Source organism: Zingiber officinale, chromosome 5A, assembly GCF_018446385.1.
Source record: "Zingiber officinale cultivar Zhangliang chromosome 5A, Zo_v1.1, whole genome shotgun sequence".
NCBI lineage: Eukaryota > Viridiplantae > Streptophyta > Magnoliopsida > Zingiberales > Zingiberaceae > Zingiber > Zingiber officinale.
In genome coordinates, this window is record NC_055994.1 from 144,394,893 (window position 1) to 144,418,032 (window position 23,140).

Below are 23,140 nucleotides of genomic sequence, written 5' to 3' on the forward strand. Positions count from 1 at the left end.
TCTAGCTACTTTTGGTCCTAACAAGTGGTATCAGAGCAAGGCCGCTCTTCACCGGAATCATCGCCGGAAGGGTCAAGTATAACAAGAAAAGCTAGAGGGGTGAAGAAGTTGGAGCAAATTCTTCAAGTTCAAGATTTTATCAAGCTCAACTTCAAGATGCAATTCCAAGATGGACTTGGATTTGACACAAGGGTGGCTCCACCATACACATCGGCAAGCTTCGATTCTTGGAGATCAAGAATCAAAAACTTTCTTATGATGGAGATAGAGCAATGGTTTGCTCTAATGGAAGGCTTCAAAGCTCCAACGAACTCCAAGGGCAAGCTTCTAAAGAAAAGCAGATGGAGCTCAGAGCAAATTCAAAGGGGCGAGGCAAATGACAAAGTGACCAAGCTTCTGGTCAACTTATTGCCTAGCCACATCTTGGCTCGAGTTGGAGAATTCGAAGATGCCAAGGAGTTTTGGAGCAAATTGGCCAAGCTTCATGAAGAGATCCCCTCCACTGTACAAGATCATGAAGAATCCAAAGAGGGTGACTCTTTGGAGCAAGACCAAAAGGAGGATTCCGAGGTTGAGAGATGCTCAACCTCCAAAGAAGAGGAAATCCAAGATGCTTCATCCTCAAGGGAATGCAACGAAGGGAACAAGGAGGGAGCATACTCCTTGTTTCATATTCAAGATGATGAAGCCTCCACCTCTAGGATTGAGGGGGAGCAATCCTTGGTGACACCGGATCAAGAAGAAGGAGAAGCTTCTACATCCGGGTCAAGAGAAGAAGAGGAGGAAGAAGCTTCTACCTCCACAAGTCAAGAAAAATCAAATGGAGGAGAATCAAGGTCCTATCAAAAGGAAGTTTCTACCTCTGGATCCAAAGAAAAAGATGCCACCCCTACAAGCAAAGGTATGAATATTTCAATTAATAATAAAAATCATATAATATGTTTTGAGTATAGGGAACATGGGCACTACAAGAGCAAGTGCCCTAAATTGACCAAGAAGAAGGGCCAAGTGGCACAAAAGGGCAAGGTGAAGCCCAAGGAGACCATCCCCGGAATGAAGAAGAGCAAGGAGCATATCATATGCTTCTCTTGCAATCAAAAGGGGCATTACCGAAGTCAATGCCCCAAGGGGAAGAAGGTGGTCACGGCTCAAGGAGGCACTAGTCAAGGGGGAGCCTCTAAGGTAAAAAGGAAGGTAACTTTCATTGAGCCTATTCCCTTACAAAATGGTAAAAAGCATGCTAGGTCAAATTTCTATCATTTTAATGCTATTTACCATGAAAATAGAAAGCATGATAGCGTTAAAGAAAAACATATAGCTTTTCATGCTAAAACTACTACACCTAAGACTAGGAATGTAGGTAAAAGTCTAGGTAAAAACTCTAAGGATTGCAGCTACAAGCCTAGAAACAAAAATGCTCATGAACTTAATGGAAAACCAAAAACTAAGGACTTAGTGATGGAAAATCAAGTCTTGAGGTCAAGGCTTGATAAAATGGAAAGGACCCTAAAAAGGATGGAAAATATCCTAAAAGGGCAAAATGAGCATAGCCTAGGTCTAGGGGTACAAAAGCCATCCAATGGCCATAGAGGTTTGGGATACAAACCAAAGGCTAAGAAGGATGTGCCCTCTTACCATAGAGTTCCATATAGTTATGGAACAAACCCTAGGTCTAGTGGTCAAGCCAAAAATACTAGGGAAGTCATCCCTAAGAGTATTTTTGCAATAAATGTGACTAAGACTTCTAAGAAGTCTAAGAAAGTCACAAACAAGGTCACAAGGGAGGTTATCCCTAGAGTTGACCTAGAAAATGTGACCAAGGCTTCTAAGAAGCCTAACAAGGTCACTAGGAAGGTATCTAGGGAAGTTATCCCTAGTGAGTACCTAGAGCATCCAAGGAGCACCAATAGGTGTTGGGTTCCTAGGAGCATCTTCTCTACCCCATAGATGGGTTAGAGAGTGTCAACTCCGATTAGAAGGGTAGTTAACCCAACTTTGAGGAAATTGACACTCAAGGAGCATTTTCAAGGTTTTAGTTAACCTTTGAAAATGAAATGGAATTATTGATTACTCCTTGAAAGAGTAAAATGTGCAAAATGGTGAAAAATTGTTTTTATCTTAAAATGGCACAAATTGGGAAAACCTTGAGAAATATCGAGTTGGGATTTTGGTATGTTCTTAGGCAATTTAAGGCAATCCGGGCCTTAATTCAAAAGTGCTACTCTTGAAAAAAAATGGAATATGCCAACATTTGAGGACATGTTTATTTTCAATTGGCATACATTAAATCAAGGAAATTAGAAATGCCAAATTTAGGCTTTGGCATTCTCTTGTAGCACTTTAGGGCAATCTATGTTTAAAGTGTAAGTTTAGCTAAGACTTTAAGGATACTTAGATAGTTAATCTAGGTATATTTTATTTATGCTAAATCTTGCCATGATTGTTTGCCCATCATATGCCATGACATCATGTCTAGTTTTTGCATTCATGTTTTATTATGGAAAATCCAAAAATACCATGTCATGACATTCATACATCATGTAGTAATAGGATATTTTCTTTTGAAAATTATTCTCTTTTGATGTATGCCATAACATAATCATGCATTAAGTTTAATTCCTTGTAATTAAGGACGAATGACATTTAACGACACTTATTGACAAGTGACATCCTGGGTGGATGTCTAATATCTCTAAAATGCCTAGATAGATATGCATGATCCCTAGAATAGGTCAAAACCAAATTTTACATCTCACAAAGACCTCTAAGATGACTTGTATGTGTTTTGTCCACAATAGATACAAGTGAGATGTTAGGAAGATGAACAAAACTCAAGATGTTGATTTAGTGCATTCCTTTGAGTTTTAGGTTCATCAAAACACATAGTTATGTGTTTTCCCATCATTGGGAAAGCTAATGTACAAGTCATGTGCATTAAGCCCAAGGAATGTGATGGGATATTGGTTTTGAAAATGTTTTTAAAATGTTTTTGGAAAACCTTGGTGAAGGCTATCTTTTGATAGTAATCACCATTGAATAGTTAGACACAAACTTGAAGAGAAACACTAAAGTTTTTGCAAGTTTTCAAGTTTATGTCAATCTTTGAAAATATGAAGTATTTTCATAGAAAACTATTTTTCCGTGATAGTAAACGCCCTAAATAATGTCTACACGAAATTTCATAATTTTTGGATTTTTGTAGAATTTTCTAGGGGTTTCTGAAGTTGACTGAAATGGAATTTCAGCAACTATCAGAGCTTCGATCGATCCATGGATCGATTGGAGTTCCTGAATCGATCCATGGATCGATTCAAACGGCAATTCCCGCGAGCAGAAGCTCGCTGGATCGATCAGCCGATCGATCCAGGGAGTCTGAATCGATCAGTGGATCGATTCAGCAAGGTTCAATCGATTGGAACCCAACTTCAATCGATCCAAGTTGCTGGTTTTGGCTGGGAAGACCTGATTTCAGCATCTTTGAACCTATTTTAGTCTAGGTAACCATTCCAAACCCCTAAAATACATTTGTATCCATAAAAAAAAAAGGGTGTTTTCATATGAAAACAAGGATGGGTTGGTTAAGGAAGGCTAAGTTGAAGTTTGGGTTGAGGTGTGTTTCAAATTTTGAATATTTGAACCTCAAAACTTCTAAATTTGGGTTTCCTAATGTTTTAGGGATTCCAAGTCATTGTTGGTGCAATGACAGAAGTTACCACTATGTCTTTAGGGGGAGGGACTCTTTAAAGACATGAAAATTATTTTTTCATGAACCTTGGAAGGTGGTTAACCTTCTGTTGTGAACTTGCTCAAGGTTGAGCATTTAAACTTGAAATGGGGAGAAATGGGGAGTGGATATCCTCATTATTTCAAGTGGAAACTCAAGTGGTTGAAAATGCTCAAGGTTGGGTATTTGTCTACATTGAGGGAGAAGTTAAGGATAAATGAAGGGTATGAGACCTTCTTTATCGTGTTGATCACAACGAGTGATGTTGTGAACAACGATGAGCAACTCTTCAGGGGGAGAGTCTTCAACAAATGGATTTGTTGAAGTGTGCCCAGAATTGGAGCATAGGGTGATGTGTGTCCAACGATGGGTTGATGTGTGCCAATAGGGGGAGAATGTATGGTTAAGTTTAGGCCTTCATTACCTATGGGAAGGTCATAGGGGGAGAATGAAAGGACTCATGAAAGGGAGTAAGTTAGGCTTTCATTACCTAGAGGGAGTTTGCCCTCTTAGGGGGGAATGAAGAGCTTAATTTATGCTTTCATTACCTAGTGGCATGAAGAAGGAGGCTATGAGATTAGCCTAACTTACATATGGGATTGTAAGTGTTATTGTGGTATTGCCAAACATCAAAAAGGGGGAGATTGTTGGTGCAATATCCCTCAGGTCAAGGTTGACCTGGGTAACCAAGCTGAGTCTTGGTTCAGGTTTAGATGTTTGACAATAAGATATTGATTGAAGAAGAGTCAAGTAGGTCAAGGTTGACCGGATACTTGACTGGGAAGTCCTAACTGGGATGTTAGGCAAAATGAAAGACCTAGTGAGTGAAGCTAGGCAGTAGGAAAGTCCTAGTGAGTGAAGCTAGGTAGATGGAAATCCTGGTGAGTGAAGCCAGGTGAAAGTCCTAGTGAGTGAAGCTAGGCAGATGGAAATCCTGGTGAGTGAATCCAGGTGAAAGTCCTAGTGAGTGAAGCTAGGCAGATGGAAAACCCTAGTGAGTGAAGTTAGGTGAAAGTCCTGGTGAGTGAAGCCAGGCAAGGGAAAATCCAGATGGATCAAGGATGATTGGACATCTGGTGTTGGGAAGTCCAAGTAGGTCAAAGGATTGACTGGATACTTGGCACAAAGAAAAGTCCAAGTAGGTCAAAGGGATTGACCGGATACTTGGCACAGAGAAAAGTCCAAGTAGGTCAAAGGGATTGACCGGATACTTGGCACAGAGAAAAGTCCAAGTGGGTCAAAGGGATTGACCGGACACTTGGTAAGGGAGTTCTAGCAGGTCAAGGGAGCGACTAGATGCTAGGCATGACATACCAACAGGTCAAGGTTGACCGGATGTTGGTTTGAGAGGTTTGGGACTTGGTTTTGGACAAAAATCAAGTGCTGGATCGATCAGTGGATCGATCCGACTGTCCCAATGCAGAGTCGGATCGATCCGTGGATCGATCAGAGGTCCCAATCGATCGCTGGATCGATTGGGACGCTGCGCGATAAGCGCCGGATCGATCCGTGGATCGATCCAGCGCTTTCCACAGAGCGCTCTGGATCGATCCGTGGATCGATCCAAAGCCCCCCCGAACGATTAGGAACATACGAATCGATAGGGATCAGTCCGCTGGCGTCGTTTATAGCTGAAGGCGTGTGATGGCTGCGGCATCTCTTCACGATTTCATCTCAGATCTTCGCCAGCTCCTCCACAGCACTCTCAAAGCTCGTGATCGCCAGTTCTTGAAGGTTCTTGGAAGCTCTCCGAGTCAAGAGGCGGATCAAAGGCAAGAAGAGAAGCTAGGGTTAGGGTTTTCTGCATTCATTGTAAGCTTTGTGTTTGTATTTTGTTTCCCTTTCCTTCTTCTTGTACCGAGAGTCTTGTAGGGCTTCTCCGCCCTCGGTAGTTACCGAAAAGGAGTGTTTCATAGTGGAGGGTGCGTGCGTGGTGTGGATCCTTGGATTAGTCACCTCCTTTGGAGGTGGATACCAAGTAAAATCCTAGTGTTAGTGTGGGTGTATTTGTTTCTGTATTTTCCGCTGCATATTCTTGAAGAAACAATCAACGCCAAGCAACGCCGAGCAACGCCAAGCACCGAGCGAACGCGACGAGCTATTCACCCCCCCTCTAGCTACTTTTGGTCCTAACATTTCCCAGCCTTAAACCCTAAGCCTTCCTGATCTAGAGAACGAGCTACCGAGCCCTCTCTGACATAGTCCGGAGAACGAGCTACCGAGCCCTCTCCGACTTCCACGTCTGGTCCAGAGAACGAGCTACCGAGCCCTCTCTGACCTAGTCCAGAGAACGAGCTACCGAGCCCTCTCCAACTTCGTCCGGTCCAGAGAACGAGCTATCGAGCCCTCTCTGACCTAGTCCGGAGAACGAGCTACCGAGCCCTCTCCGACTCCATCCAGTCCAGAGAACGAGCTACCGAGCCCTCTCCGACCTCCCATGCCAAGCTTCCATACTTGGACTTTTCCCCGTGCCAAGCTCCCTGCTTGGACTTTTCCGTGCAAAGTCTCCATACTTGGACTTTTCCCCGTGCCAAGCTCCCTGCTTGGACTTTTCCGTGCCAAGTCTCCATACTTGGACTTTTCCCGTGCCAAGCTCCCTGCTTGGACTTTTCCGTGCCAAGTCTCCATACTTGGACTTTTCCCGAATCAGGTCAACTCAAGTTGGGTCAACCAGGTCAACCTTGACCAAATGTTGCACCCACAATCCCCCAAGTTCCTATTCTTGTCAAACATCAAAATATAACTTCTCTATTCTTGTCAAACATCAAAATATACCTCGAGTCAGGTCAACTCGAGTCGGGTCACCCAAGTCAACCTTGACCTAAGGTTGCACCAACAAGTACAAAATTTTACTAAAAATTAACAAGTACAAAGCATAAACTATTACTACCGACAAACACAGCAGTGTCCAACGCAGCAATGATCACCAAGGCAACGTCTGGAACAGTCGGCTCACAAGCAACCGGCACAGCGGTCAGCGGGCCATAGGGGCCAGCGGGTCGCTGGCGGCCGCCACAGGGACCAGCGGCCCGCTGGCGGCCGCCACAGGGGCCAACAGGCCACTGGCGGCCGGTGCTGCCCGCTGGGGGCCGGTGCTGGCCGCTAGCGGCCGGCATAGACGGCCAGCGCCGACCGCCACAAAGGGCATCAGGGAGAGGAAAAAAATGAGGGAGAGGAGTTCTTACCGGCGAAATCAGGGAGGAGGAAGAAAGGAATCGACGCGTGCGTGGAAAGAAAGGAAGCTAGGGTTGGTGTTTTAGGCGGATTTACCGACGGAATCTGTATTCCATCGGTAAAAATGTAAGTTACCGACGGAAAATCATTTCCGTCGGCACAGAATTTTTTTTTTAAAAAATACATTTCCGACGGAATAAAAGATTCCGTCAGAATTTTCCGACGGAATCTTTTATTCCGTCGGAAATGAAAATAATACCGACGGAATATTTAATTTCGTCGGTGATTAAGAATATTACCGACGGAAATTGTTTTCCATCGGTAAAACTGTATTTTTTTTTTGTAGTGATAGAGTTGAAAATTCTTTTATGAGATAAAACTACAAGCCGGAGCAAGAGAAAGAAAAAAATAAAGTTAATCAATAAAAATATGAAGCAAGGAATAATATTGTTTGATGTTTAATTACCTTCACAATAAATGATTGAGTTCCTAAAAAAATAATATTGTTTTAGAGGGTGGAGAAATCTTTTACAAATTTTTACAAAATGATTATAATGAAGTTTAAGGAATAATAAAAAGAGTCTTATAATAGAGGTATGGTCACAATAGATATGTTGTTAATGTTAACTCTAAATCGCTCCCCTTAAGGCATTTCTAATGCAAAATTTATGAGAGGTTTGTAAAATTCAAAATGCTAAATAAAAAACTTTGAACCATTATAAATGTGAGGTTTGTCATTTAAGAATAGTAGTAAAAACTCAAATATGTTCTTTTTTTTTTGAAATTGATGTACTATATATGAAATAACGCAACTCATACTATGAATTGGATCACAAAAAAGCTCATTTAGAGCTCTAAGAGCATCAACGTCAATTTCATATCCAAACATTTACCCTAAATTTTGGATATGATAGTTAAAAAAAACTTTTACATCAGCTATCCTATCCATTCCCTAAATTTAACATTTATTAATAGTATTTCTCTAACTATTGGAGATGCCCTTAGTCCTCTTTTATAAGCTTCAAACACATTTATCTTTGAAGCATGGGTGTGGATTGTCACTTTCACTTTCAGATTTACCGATGGAAAACTTTCATAGGCTGAACCAATCACCTCTAAGATTAATCAGATTATAAAACTTAGATAATTGCATTACTAAAAAATCACACCTTCAACTTTTCTTTTATTGTTTAACATTGATTAGTTAATTGGATCCACCATAAGACTCTTCTCATGATCTTTTTAACCTACAATTTGTCGATGATCACCTCAATCAACATATCTATTTTGATTATCTATTCGACTTAGGCATCATCAATCAACTTATTCTAGATCATTTAACTTAACCATGAATAAAAATATTCTATGACTAATTGATCCATTTGAGTTGACTACTTAATTGACTAAACTACAAGTTGATTGAAGACAACCTTTAGTTAACTAGATTGTCAACTACAACCATCCTAACAATCAAGTCTTAGACATACCCTCTCCCATGTAATGTATAATTCTCTCAACTCATTTTAAACTTTTACCTTACATCCCATGTAATAATTTGTTTTTATTAAAATAACAACTTTGTCAAAATGATTATGAATCTAAACTTATCATAATTATGGATGTAACTAGTCTGGTTCTAAAGAAATTTTTCATCAGCTATCAAAATAAATCAAGAAGTTTAGATGTATTATGATGTACAGTTCAATGTCATAAATTTTTTTAGCTTCACATATGTAATGTACTTTAGATATAATTTAAATCCTTGTAACCTAGTAAGCCCGTCTCACTTCTTATCATGTGGCATGTGACAAAAGACGATTCGCTCGCCCCTAGCGCTCCCGTCAATAGTTCTTAGGCCAACACAAAACAGATAAATCATGGATGACTATTAGTCATTAATGTAAGTACATGACCAAGGTTTAAGGAGGACATACTCTGATAAGTTGAATTTCGACCCTAAAACCTTATGAAAATTTTATGTTTGACACCATAGCTAGGGAAGGTAGGTTATTAATCTAAACTTGCCTAAAGACTCAACCACTTGTATGAATAGCAGAAGAAAGTTTATTTGAGTTAGATGAGTATTATTAGCTCATGCAGAACTTTAGCAAATTATAAAAATAACACTCGTAATAAAACTCCAGTGGGAAATTGATGAGTACCTAGCTAGATCGTCCACGGCATGCATATTAATCGAAAGAAAGGAATAGAGAGTGTGCATGCAAAGCATCAAGTCGAAAGACAAAAAGTTCACGGGAAAAGCCAAAGTGTTCGTTCTACGCATCATTTCCATCCTAATCAACAATATCGACTCTTCGTATCCTCCTCCATCCAAAACAGGCAACTCTTTAATCTTTAGTGTCTCTCACCTCTTCCACGTTAACTTCTCTGCCAAGTTACTCCTTTTTTTTTTTTTTGCTATAAAAGCTTCGTACCACCTGCGCTCTTCTGCTTCTTACTGTGGCAGTGCAGCTGCGGCTGCACTCGCTCTTGCTCTAATGGCTGCTGCTTACTCCACCCCTCGCGAGCACGTCGAGAGGATACGCAGAGAGAGGTACTACATTGGGCGAGATGACAAGAATCCCCTGGCTGATGACATCCATCAGGCCGTCCTCTACCTCTCCGAAGAGCTTTATTCCAAGGATGTCCACTTCCTCATGGAACTTGTTCAGGTCACTGTAGTTTCTACTAACTCTTTCCGGATTCTAGGTCTTAGTTTGTGCTATGGATTGCCATCTCCACTAACCATTTTCAATCGTATTTTATTTATCAATTTGCATTCGACAGAATGCAGAGGACAACAAGTATGCAGAGGGCGTCACTCCATCCCTTGAGTTTCTGATTACTTCGGAGGATATCACGATGACTGGAGCCAAAACAACACTGCTTCTGTTTAACAATGAGATAGGTTTCTCTACATCGAACATTGATTCCGTTTGTAGGATTGGTAAATCAACAAAGAAAGGGAAACGACACCTTGGCTACATAGGGGAGAAAGGTTTGCACTTTTGTCTTTTGTTGGTTCTAATTGTTTGCTATTTTCTGTGAAAACATTTATTTATATGTGACACTTTTATATTGACCTCATCATGTAAGACACAACCAGACATTAAGCATCACTTCTTGCTCAACACAACATTTTATATTGATCTGATCTGTAATGCTGAATTGACAAAGAGCTGAGATACGCTTGTTAAACCATGCTCTCGGAGATTTCCAATATGGGGACTTTTTTTAGCTTACTTGAGAGGTTAATCTTAGACCTTCCCTAACAGATCACCATTGAAGAATCTATTTTTTATGTCAAGTTGATGAAGGTGCCTATTGGATAATATCTCAAGTTTGAGATAAAATGTTAAGGCATTATTAATATTTAATAATAAATTGACCAACAATAGTTTTTAAAATATATTTTTCAGATGAACAATAAATATTTTTTATGGAGATTATCTTCTTTTGTTACAAAAACATATACAAATTTTGGAATATAGTTGTTCTCCAAATTGTTCTTGGCATAAATTTGACAACAAATGAAGTTTAATTATGTATGATCAATGATCATTATGGTATGCAATTAATTTATCTACTTTCTCTTTAATTTTCACATATTGCTACATATTTTTTGAATTTTTTAATAACTGTTGTCACTTTATAATTAGTACATATGAATCACTCGAGACATTGAGAAAAATATTTGTTATGAAAATAATTTGGTTATTTCATTTTGCAATAATAACTATTTCAATATTGTCTAATTTTATTTATTTTCCCATTCCTCAATAAAAATTTGTACCATGTCAAACATCCACAGTAGATCAAGTCATCATATGCCATTAATTTAGTAATATTGAGTGAATGTAAATTTGAGGAAACTCATATAGGTCCTTTACTACAATCATATTGCTAACTAAAAGATATATTTTCTTGTATCAAGTCGAAGTTGGATGGGTATCTACTTGTTAAATGATTAGTGTTTAGAATTCAACTATGACATTATTTATTTATGAATTTGTAGGCATAGGATTTAAAAGTGTCTTCCTGATATCCAGTAAGCCCTATATCTTCAGCAATGGGTATCAAATATGCTTCAATGAGGAACCATCACCTGATTGCAACCTATGTTACATTGTGCCTGAGTGGGTTGATGAGAATCCAAAAATTTCTGACATAAAAAATTTGTATGGTCCTTCAGAAAGCCTTCCTACTACTATTATAATCATGCCTTTGAAGATTGAAAAAGAGTCAGCTGTGAAAGAAGAACTATCAAATTTACAACCTGAGGTCCTACTCTTTCTTTCAAAAATTAGGCAACTATCCGTGAGGGGAGATACTGATGATTCATAGTGTAATACTGGCTGCCAGATCTCTATAACTGGTGAAGACAATTGCCAAACAGGAAGGAACATGAATGCAGAATCATACCCTCTCCATCTTTCTGCTCAAGATGGCCACAAGGGTGAGGAGGAACAATGTTGTTACTACATATGGAAGGAAAGGTTCCCTGTAAAACCAGAATGCATTTCAAAGAAGGAAAGGTTCCCTTTCATCAACTTCAGCTCTCTTCTTTGAGAAGGATGCTGAATGCCATATCATACATGTTACAGGAAATGTTACATCCTTCTCATTTGACAAATATTTTGTACTGAACAGGGAGTATTTGGCAACTGCAAATTTTGCAGGAAATGTTACATGTCAAGGATAGATTTTGAAGTTCCTACAACAAAATGGAAAGGCCTCTGATGTTCCACAAGTTTATCCTCCAAATGCAGCTTTCAAAACTGTTTACTCTCCTTTGACAAAAGACAATGCATTCTTGTTACTTGAATGGATTAGAAATATAAGATCTTGTGGAACTAATTTTTAGCAGCAGAACTTTTTTAACAGCATCATAAGTGGAAGCTGGTTGAAGACATCAATTGGTTACAAGCCACCTTCTGAGTCATTCTTGCCGAGCTCTGGTTGGGAAAGACTACTTCAGGTAGCATCAACACTTGTTGACATACCATTAATCCAGAAAGACTTTTATGGTGAAAAGATAACAGAGTACACTGAAGTACTTAAAGAGATTGGAGTCAGATTTGATTTTACAGACGCATCACAATTTATTGGTAGCCTTCTCAGGACTATGACAGCTAACTCCACCTTAACCAGAGAAAATGTCTTTTCCCTGCTCAAGTTGGTCAGATTTTTGGGAGAGGTAAGCTTGTCCCCGCTCTATCTATTTCAGAGCATCAAAACTACAAGATGGCTAAAAACATCTGTTGGTTTCAGATTAGCATCATAATCCATATTGTTTCTTGATTCAGAATGTCATTTGCTTCACATGTCAGTAATCTCCCCTTCATTGTCACTTCTTTCTATGGCGAGCAGATTGCTGATTACAAGATTGAGCTGCAGTTATTTGTTGTTTTAGTTGGCTTCAACAAAAATTATCAGATTGTGGTTGATAACTTCGAAATGCCTTCAAGCTATGTATCTGCTGATGCTGCCATTTTCATACTTGATTGTATATGAAATGTTAACATTCCTGATGATCTCATCTGAAAGTTATCTCAGACTAAATGGTTGAAGACCCAGCTTGGCTATCAAAATCCAGATGAATCTTTTATGGCTGTCATAGAATGGGAATTCCTTCTTCAGGTTGTCAGCGGCATTCCGGTAATAGATGAGGGAATGTTTGGCGGTAGAATCAGGTCATATCAGGCAGAGCTTATGAGAATTGGAGAAGCAGTAACCAGAGATGACTTCTCAAAAACTATTGCTTCTCAACTGAATATCCTTGTAAAGAACACATTGATCACAAACAAAAATGTTCTTGCATTGTTATCATGTTATAGGCAGTTTGTCAAAAATCAATTTGGTGTTATAGTTGAATTCAAAGTGGGTGCTAAATTTGTCATAGAGAGCGTCAACCTTCCAAGAGATCCTTCTGTCATTAATCCAGTTAGCATTATATCCTTATTTCAGTGCATTCGCAATCTGAAGGAAAACATAGAGTCTCTTCCAATGGAGTTCAAGCAAAAGATGAACATTAGATGGATAAAAACAATTCTAGGTTACAGATTTCCAGAAGAGTCCCTTCTTTTTGATCCCAAGTGGAAATTCCCAAGAAAGACGGTCCGTTTATTGACGACATCTTTATAGATCTGAGCTTGCTTCTTATAAAAAGGAGCTTAAAGAAATTGGTGTATCTGTGGATGCCAATCAACCAGGCCTGTTTCTGGCACTAAATATTAACTGTCACTCTGATATTACTACAATCTTGAGAGTGTACCTATTCTTGAATGAACATAAATGGGAACCTGATAATGAAGCTGCAGAGTGGATTTGGATCCCACAGGGTGGTGGGGAATGGGTGAGCTCCAACATTTTCATACTACATGATAACGTTGACCTGTTTGGTTCCCAACTCTTCATTTTGTATAAATACTATGACACAAAGCTTCTTGAATTCTTTTCAACGGTTTTTGGGGTGTGGCTTAGTCCTTGTGTCGATGACTACTGCAAGCTCTGGTCCTCGTGGGAAGTTTCAGGACACCACCTTACTGTGCAGCAATGCTCCGCTTTCTGGGTCTTCATTGTGAAGTACTGGAATAGAAACACTGAGAAACTTCTGCTGGGAAGCTTATCAAAATTACCATTTGAAAGTAATGATGAGCTCATTCTTTCCAACAAACAAGACGTATTCATTCCTGATGATCTCTTGCTGAACGAACTGTTTGACAAGGTTTCTGGAACAGTCTTTGTCTGGGATCCTCAAATAACCACTCCTGCACTTTCTAGAGCAAATATGAACAAGATCTATACCAGCATTGGTGTTCAATCAATTTCTGAGGCTCTAGAAAAGGATGAGTCTTTGAGGACCACTGGTGCTAGTGTTAGGGGAGTTGATCAGAAATATCTGATATGGAACAATGGATTGCTGAGGATTGTGCTTGCTTTTCTTTCTAATACTTCTCTTGATATATTTGCTAATGAAAGGCATAGTCTTGTCAAATGTTTGCCTGATTTAGAAGTCTTGGAAATTGATGAGCCTTTTATAGTTAGCTATAAGCTAACACTATCCTCGGGAAGAATTTTAGATTCAAAAGGTACTAGTATATTCCTTTGGGAGAAGGATAATGCGAAGTTATTTTTACAAAGAGATAAAGGTGGAATGAAGCGAAAGAGACCCAACATTGTATATGCAACAAATTTTGCAGATGTGATAGCAAGGGGCCTTTTGTCTGAAATGCCTGCCCAGATTGCTCCACAGGCTGAGGTCAATAGGCTTGCCTGCTTGTTGGTTTTCAAGGAAGATGCAGTGGATTACTTATTGAAGACCAAAAATCTCCAGTTGTTTCCTGACGACGTTGAGTTTCTATCATCTATATCGTCTACAAATGTACAATTTGCTATCTACTAATACATTCTTGTTTTGAGCTGGTAAAGTCCTCTCATGAGTTTCAAACTATACTCACTCTTACTTTCTGCAGAATGTGGTAAAGGTTGAAGCTGGAAAAACTGCTACAGTCCGTTACCAATTAATGCTCAACTGGGCTGCTATTTGGAATCCTTATGTAGGCTTTTGCTTTGCAACATGCTTTTGTGATGGAGTTATTTGGAATCTTCAGTACTTTGTGTACTTTGTAGAATATAATTTTGTTTGAGATAGTTTAGTAATTTGCATGCTTAGTTTAATATTTTTGCTTGTCAACACTACTACTGAAAGTTCTTAATTTTTATTATGCTTAGCATTACTATTTTGCGATCTTTCACTTGTTGAAAACTTTTCTTGGATTTTGTTTATCTAATTTGCTTCCTTGAATCAATCTCTATTTTGAATGTTATGTTGGTTTACTACCTAGTTTGGATTTTGTTCATTTGCAATAATGAACAATCCTCCATCATCACTTGGGATTGTAAACAGTTTTGCAATAATTTACTATTGGGTTGTTTCTTATATAACCATTTGAAAAGTTTTGACCCTGTTAGGGTTGCACTAAGAAATCCTATATTTCCACTACTTTTTTGCTAACTTTGCTCAAGGCTTTCAAGTGTTTGGATAAGGTTGAAGGTTCAACTCGAGCACCTTCGTATTCTCTTTTACTCTATTTTTCTCATTCCATTATTGTTTGGAGTGGATGATTGTAAAATATCTAAGATTTTGATTATGTTTTACAATCAATCGAGGGTTAGGCCCTAGTGGAATAATTTTGGGATGCTCCACAAAGTATATCATAAATTGTGGATTAGTAATGATGTCTCTAAACCACCTTAATTTATTTTGTTAATATTATTTTGTTTGTGTTTTCATAGATATTTTTGTTGCAAACTCTTTACATTTACATAATACACAATCATATATTAGAAAATAATTATTATTAGTAAATAGTTATTTAGCGAATAATTATTATTAGAAATAGTTATTTATGTCCTAGTTATTAGAGAATAATTATTATTAGGAATACTTATTGTTTTCCTAATTTATGTATTGTTTCATATCCTATTATTAATAATATGTGTGAAATTTATTTTCTATATCGTATAAGAGCTCTAAGCTTAATAGTAACTTTTTTTTTTCTTCTCTTTCTATCTTTTTTCCACAATACCTACCAGCCGTCTTCTACAATGACTGCCGCCGATGACACCTACAGATAACACCTACAGATGTCACGCTTCCTCAAGCGAATCTTGATCATATTCTTTGGTTTCATCAGGATCAACTTCTCAACGCTATTATAGGTTCGATATCTCCTAATCTTGTGCAATTTATTTCTTCATTAACTTTATCTTGAGACGCATGACAGACGCTGGAGAGAATCTACGTCGCTCCCTTATATGGCAGGATTATGACTCATCGTCAAAATCTTGCCACCCCTTAACAAGGTAACAGATCTATCACTTTTTATTTGTATAACATCAAAAGAAATGTCGATGCTCTTGCGCTTATGAATGTCAAAGTTGGCTTTGATGAGCTCTCTATTCGTGTCCTGAATGGTCTTAGCCAAGATTACTGTAATATCTCACATGCTATGTGAGTTCGTGACGTCCCTTTTACCTTTTATGGGCTATTCGAGCAGCTCCTCAGTTATGAAGTCTAGTTAAAAGTCTCAACACCTTCTCTATCTTCGATGCCAATGATTGTTCTTGTGGCTCCAACAGAGAATTCTCATAATCGGTATTCAAACTATCATGGTGGTCGCCAGCAAGTTCCGCCTATATCCCATCAGCCACGCATGTCTACTCTTGGGCTATCTGCGCATCCTCCTGCACATCCAGTTGTGTTCAGTCTCAATCGTTATCTTGAGCGCTGTCATATTTGTGGTGTTCAAGGTCACTTGCTCATTAGTGCGGTCATATGACTGCCTCGATGCTTGCTTTGCTTCCGCCGGCTCCTCTGCGTGCTCCACGTCCCACGTTTAGTGCGTCTATTACAAGGAGTTGATATGCTTAGATGAATTGGTTCACTTTCTTATTGTTATTATACTCCAAATATGTTACTATGTTACTGATTGTTGCATAGCCTTATTCAATTATCAATTATGTCTACTCTTTCTTTACCTTTTCTCTTTGCTGTTTTTTGTTCCATTGGATGAGATCGGACTTCTCTATCATCCATATCAACAGTTGTGTTAGGATTTGAAGAATCAATATATGCACCTGATAATTCTGATGTCCTTACTTTCTTTGTAGCTCGTCACTTTGAGGATTACATCAGACTATCTTTCACAATTATCCACACATGTTCATTTATACCATTTATTATAAATTTCATTATATCTATGCACGTTCTTTTTCATAGAAGCCTAATGTAATTTTACTTTATCCACAGTTCTCTTTTTAACTCTCTTATCTCGATTGGTATTGTAGTATGTCATCACCTGTTTCCAAAAAGATTCCTTTTGGGTATTAATAACTACTGAATCTTCGCTCATGATTGTGTAGGATGCTGCAAGGAGCTTATCATTTACTACTGTCCACAATGTTCGCTTGCTATGATCTCCATCCGAATCGTTTCTCGTCTCTGTTGTTTAATTAAAAATAATATTGTCAAGTCCTTTTTGAGACGAGAATGAAGGAAGCTGTAAATCATGAACTGCATGAGATGTTTTTATATCTTTACTATTGTCACTTGTATCAACATTAATTCTTCTTAAGTCATTTGATTGAATCCCCGATGATTGAAACAGATTAATTCCATGAAATGGAACTTACATGAAATATTAGTTATTCTCCCAATATTTCGGGGGACATATATAAAATGAAGCTCGAGGGTTGCTATTCGTAAAATTTGAATAACTTTAAAAATTATGATAATACGGGGGTGGATGTGGAAAAGGTTAGAAATTTTATGGATGTTGTGTGGGAAATAGAAATAGATGAATTTGTAGATTAGAACGAACTCAAAATTTTATTTGGAGAATTCAATAAATTCTTAAAATAATGATCGAAATTTTTATTCAATTCTCCTTAAATTTTGGATAAGTAATGATTTTTTTTTAAAAATATATAATGAAAAAATGGACCGTTGCCCAATATTCTAAAAATCGAGCCTGGGATCAACGTTCTAAAAAATCAAACATTGGATCAACATTCTAAACAATTACAACAAATTATTTACATTCATTACAAATAAAAATAAATAAATAAATAAAAACACTGCTAGAACTACAACAAATTGATTTTTTTAAAAAAGCTAAAATTCATCGGACAGAAGCCCAGTGATAATTAAATATCCCTAACCCTTATAAAATAGTGGAGAATAGTTAAGAATTATTTAAAAAAATAGCTCTTCAAAATATCCCTACTACATATGCGTTCTCCAAGGCATTTGAGCCCCGAACTATCCGAGCCACCCAAGCATCACTTAGAGATTCGTGCTCGCCAAGTCCTATTTTACACGTAATTTTTCCCACTCAAAACAGTGTTCCGACGAAAACAAAAACTCGAAGATTGATGATTGTTCAATGAAGATTGATAAGAGTTTAACTCTATAGGTTGGTGTAGCTCATTACTTCTTATTGATTCGCTTCAAAATTTTCTCATGCATATTTTCTATCTTTTCAACTGGCTAGAGTATTTAGTTTATATATATTTTGAAGGTATAATATGTAAAAATACAGTATTTATAATTGTTGTGTCTATATTATTTTGAAAAATTATTTTAGAGTGATTTTTAGCAATTATAATTTACATCTTATTTAGAATATATTATTTTAGAGTTTATTATCTGTTATTGTGTAGTTCAGGGTTTTGAAAATACAAATTAATGATGTGATTACAATCATTATAATGTAAAACATTCGTATATGATAAGAAATGTTTTGTGCCCGCCCGATATCAAAATTTCTTTTAAGGGTTTCATCAACGTATTGCTAGTGGTTCTGATTTCTCCAACGATGGTACTGATCTCCTACTCTGTGGTGTTAAACTTTCAAATTCAACACCACAGTCATTCTAATTTCTCCAATCCAAGGACACAGTAATACTGATCATTCCAACTCAGTGATATTGAACTTTCAAACCCAGCACTGTAGTGGTGCTGAATGTTCAAATCTAGCACCACAATGTTCAAATTTCTCCAACCCAGCAACATAGTGATGCTAATTATTTCAATCCAGCATCATAGTAATGTTAGTGTTCTAATTTCTCCAACCCAGCACCACAGTAACATTGATCATTCCAACCCAACATTATATTGTTACTAAACTTTCTAATCTAAAACCACATACATGCATCATTACTAACAACTAGCAATAGTTTTACTAGGTATTTCTTAGGTATCATGTCTTGACTATTGATCCGGTGGTAAAGGACGGGGGACCCTCGTTGACGGGCGATCAACGACATGTGGAAGTCAATGGTCAAGATGGTCAACCCCAAGGTCAGGCCGAGCGGACAGAGATCACGACGAGCGGACTGGTGGGCCAACCGAGCATCCGGTCGACCGAACAGCCGACCTGGGGTCTCCCAGGCTGACGAAAGACAGCCCGACCAGGGTCGGGTTTCCAATGCTCAAAAGGTAAAAGAGTGTCTGAGCTAAGCGGACAGGCCGCTCGACCGAGCCACATGGCAATAAGGCGCAATCCCATCCGAGCATATGAGCAGGGCTTCCCCGCCCGACCAGGGGTTAGAGGTATGCGCATCTCCGGAGGCCATAGGGGCCGAGCGGCCGGTGTCGGTCCGCTCGGCCCGGGAACAGGCAAGAGGTGAAAAGGGGCAAAAGGGAGATAGCTGGTGACATCATCCTCGAGACACCTGCCACCGACAAACAACATGGTTGGCGACCGGAGCAGACAGAGTATCGTACGGTAGAAGTTTCCACCGTCATTTCGGGGATATGCTCGGACGATTGCGGAATGACGTCAGACATGCTTTTCTGACACAACCTTACTGAGGTATGTTTGGAGAAGCATGCACGCATGGAGGAGCGTGCCCGCGCCTCCCCGAGGTTCTATATAAGGACCTCCAGACTTCGACGGAGGTATGCAATTCTGATCACTGTAGCCACAGTAGCGTTACCTTGCTCTTCTTCTTCTTCGTTGCCTGACTTGAGCGTTGGAGGGTCGTCGCCGGGAAACCCCTCCCGGCTCGGCTTCTTTGCAGGTTTGCCAGAGATCCACATCACCAGTCGCCGACAGTGGAGAGTGTCATGTCCCCAGTGTCCATCGACTTAGCGTTCGGACAGGATCAAATTGGCGTCGCTTGTGGGAACACACCTGAATTCGAGTAAAGACGATGGAAGAAGCTGGACGCCAACTCACGGTGACACTCTCTCCCGAAGAAATAGAAGCGCTCATCCAAGCGCGGGCGGCCAAGATAGTCGAGCAACAACAAAGGGCTCAACCCGATCGGATAGCGCAACAGGCAACGTCGGCATCAGGCGGTCGGGCGGCACTAGACGACCGGCCGGAGCAACTCTCAATATGGGGTCAGAACAAAGGTCCGACCGACACTCAGGTGGAAGCTCCACCTGCCCCAATACCGTTCCATCGGGCTCTATTCCAAACGCCGTCAGAAGTTGCTCAGGCCAACCTCGACCGAGGATCTTCTTCAGACGAAGCCCCCGCGCGAGACAACAGAAAAGGCAAAGCGCCACGGACAGACTCATCCCCCGAGCGGATCAATAGACAATTCTCCGAGCCCATCCTGCGCGACCCACTACCAAGGCATTACGCGCCCCCGACGATCGGGGAATACAACAGGACCACTGACCCGGACAACCATCTGGGTAAGTTCGATAATATCGCCACTTTACATCAATATACAGATGGGGTGAAGTGCCGAGTGTTCCTCACCACCCTTTCTGGGTCGACACAATGGTGATTCCGGAGGCTTCCGGACGGATCGATCACAAGCTTCAAAGAGTTCCGTACGACCTTTCTCTACCACTTCGCAAACAGCAGGCGTTATCAGAAAACCAGCATCAGTCTATTCGCCATTAAGCAAGGATCAAGGGAGTCGCTCCGAGCTTACATCCAACGCTTCAACTAGGTGGCCATGGACATCCCGACGGTCACCTCAGAAACTATGATGAACGCGTTCACACAAGGTCTTGTGGACGGTGAGTTTTTCCGATCGCTCATCCGAAAGCCGCATCGCAGCTATGATCACATGTTGAACAAAGCCAACGAGTATATCAATGTGGAGGAAGCTCAGATGGCAAGGAAAAAAGAAATACCTTCTGAGCTACCGTCCTCAGCCGAGAGGAAACCACCTACTATTCACCAACCACCGAGAGGACCACGGGCAGAAGCAACCCGTCCTCATCAGCACACAAGGCCGCATGTCGTCCAACAGGTGGTAGCCGACCGACCCAAACCCAAGGGGAAGGTATGGACTCTCATGTTTTGTTCACTCCATCAGTCAGCAACTCACAACACCCGCGACTGTCGGAGCCTCCCCCCAATCACTCATCCTACACCAAGGAGCTATCGCCGTCGATCACCTTCTCCGAATCGACGACATCAACAGCAAAGCCCCGCTTGGCGTACAAAAAGGAGATCTCCCGAGTGGCAACAGAACCAATAGCACAAGGCCATTCCTCGGGCGTCGCAAGAACAACCCCGAACATATGCACGGGAAGAGGAGAATAGAGGCAATGCGTCAAGGGGTGAAATCAACATCATCGCCGGAGGGCCGACCGGAGGCAACTCCAACAGGGCAAGGAAGGCGCACGCAATGCAGCTGACGATCCATGCGGTAGGCTGTAGTCAGGAGCGGACGAACGGGCCTGAAATCAATTTTGGTCCTAGGGATCTTGAGGGAGTCGAAGTCCCTCATGATGACGCCCTCATCATCAGAGCGATAATAACTAACTACACTATTCACCGCATCTTTATTGATACAGGCAGCTCGGTTAATATAATTTTCAAGAAGGCTTTCGACCAATTGCAAATCGACTGAGCCGAGTTGCTGCCGATGACAACCCCCCTCTACAGGATCATGAGTAACGAAGTTTTGCCGGTCGGACAAATCCGGCTGGCCATCTCGCTAGGAGAGGAGCCGCTCAGAAGAGCGCGGACTGCCAACTTCATCGTAGTCGACGCTCCCTTTGCGTACAATGTTATCTTGGGGCGACCGACTCTCAACAAGTTCCGAGATATCGTCTCCACCTTCTGCCAGAAGATCAAGTTCCCGGTAGAAGACCAAGTTGGAGAGGTCCGAGGAGATCAACTCGCCACCCGGCGGTGCTACATAGAGATGGTCCGAGCCGAGGCTAAATCTGCTCGGAAAGTGTCATGAGTCGAGGTAAACGCTATAATCGAAAAACCACCTTCTCTAGTTTATAAAGAAAAGGAGGAGGTACAGATCCACCCTGCCCGACCGGAGGCCACGACTTTTATAGCATCCGACCTGGAAGCAAGCCAGAAAGAGAAGCTGATCGGATGCCTCTAGAAAAATTGCGACGTTTTCGCTTGGTCAACCCACGAGCTGCTAGGAGTCTCGCCAAGCATAGCGCGGCACGAGCTTCACGTCCGACTGGATGCTCGGCCGGTGAAGCAAAGGAAGAGGGACTTCAGTGCCGAATAAAATATCATTATCCGAACGGAGGTGGAGAAGCTCTTGGAGGCCGACCACATAAGGGAGGTGCAGTTCCCGAGTTGGCTCGCAAACGTGGTGCTGGTCTCCAAACCAGGCAACAAATGGAGAGTCTGCATTGACTTCCGGGATCTGAACAAGGTCTGCCCGAAGGATTTCTACCCTCTACCCCGGATCGACCAACTAGTAGACTCCACAACCGGTTGCGAGTTGATATGCATGTTGGATGCTTATCAAGGCTACCATCAAGTTCTGCTCGCCCGAGAAGACCAAGAGAAGGTCAGTTTCGTCACTGCAGACGACACTTACTGTTACAACGTAATGCCATTCGGATTGAAGAACGCTGGAGCTACCTACCAACGGCTGATGAATAAGGTATTCCGGGAGCAAATCAAGCGCAACTTGGAAGTATACGTAGATGATATACTTATCAAATCCTTCCGAGCGACGGAACTTTATGCGGATTTGGAAGAAACTTTCCAGACACTGAGGAGATACGGGGTCAAGCTGAACCCCCATAAGTGCCTGTTTGGAGCAAAAGGCGGACGTTTCTTGGGCTATATTGTGACTGAGCGGGGCATAGAGGCGAACCCCAGCAAGGTAAAAGCATTGCAAGATATGCCTCCTCCCAGGAGTATTCGGGAGGTACAGCGCCTCACTGGTCGGATAACGACGCTATCACGATTCATCTCCCGAACAGTCGACCGAAGCTTCCCTTTCTTCAAAATTATGCGCAAAGCTACTAAGTTCCAATGGGACGAGGAATGCGATCGGGCGTTCGAGGAACTGAAGACTTGTCTCAATTCTTTGCCCGTGCTGGCCAAACCGGCTGTAGGAGAGTCGTTCCGTATTTACTTGTCTTCAACCGAGCATGCTGTGGGCTCGACATTAGTGAAGCCGAACAGCGAAGAGCAGCCCGTGTACTTTTTAAGCCACATTTTAAAGGATGCTGAATCTCGCTACACTGGCCTCGAGAAATTGGCTTTTGCCTTGATCCTCGCCGCGTGGAGATTGCGCCCTTATTTTTTGGCGCATACAATCATCATGATGACGAACAGCTCGCTAGGAAGGGTGCTCCTGAATCCGGAAGCGTCCGAGCGGCTCATCAAGTGGACTACAGAGCTGAGTGAATTCGACATTCAGTATCAACCCCGCTCAACGATTAAGGCACAGTCCTTGGCAGATTTTGTGACCGAGGTGCAAAATCCCGAGCCCGAA

The 23,140-nt window shown here is 40.9% G+C and overlaps 1 pseudogene; it reads left to right on the top strand.

Annotated features, from left to right (window-relative positions):
• Positions 1-9,117: 9,117 nt before the first annotated feature.
• Positions 9,118-16,303, top strand: LOC121980121 (annotated as a pseudogene).
• The last annotated feature ends 6,837 nt before the right edge of the window (positions 16,304-23,140 follow it).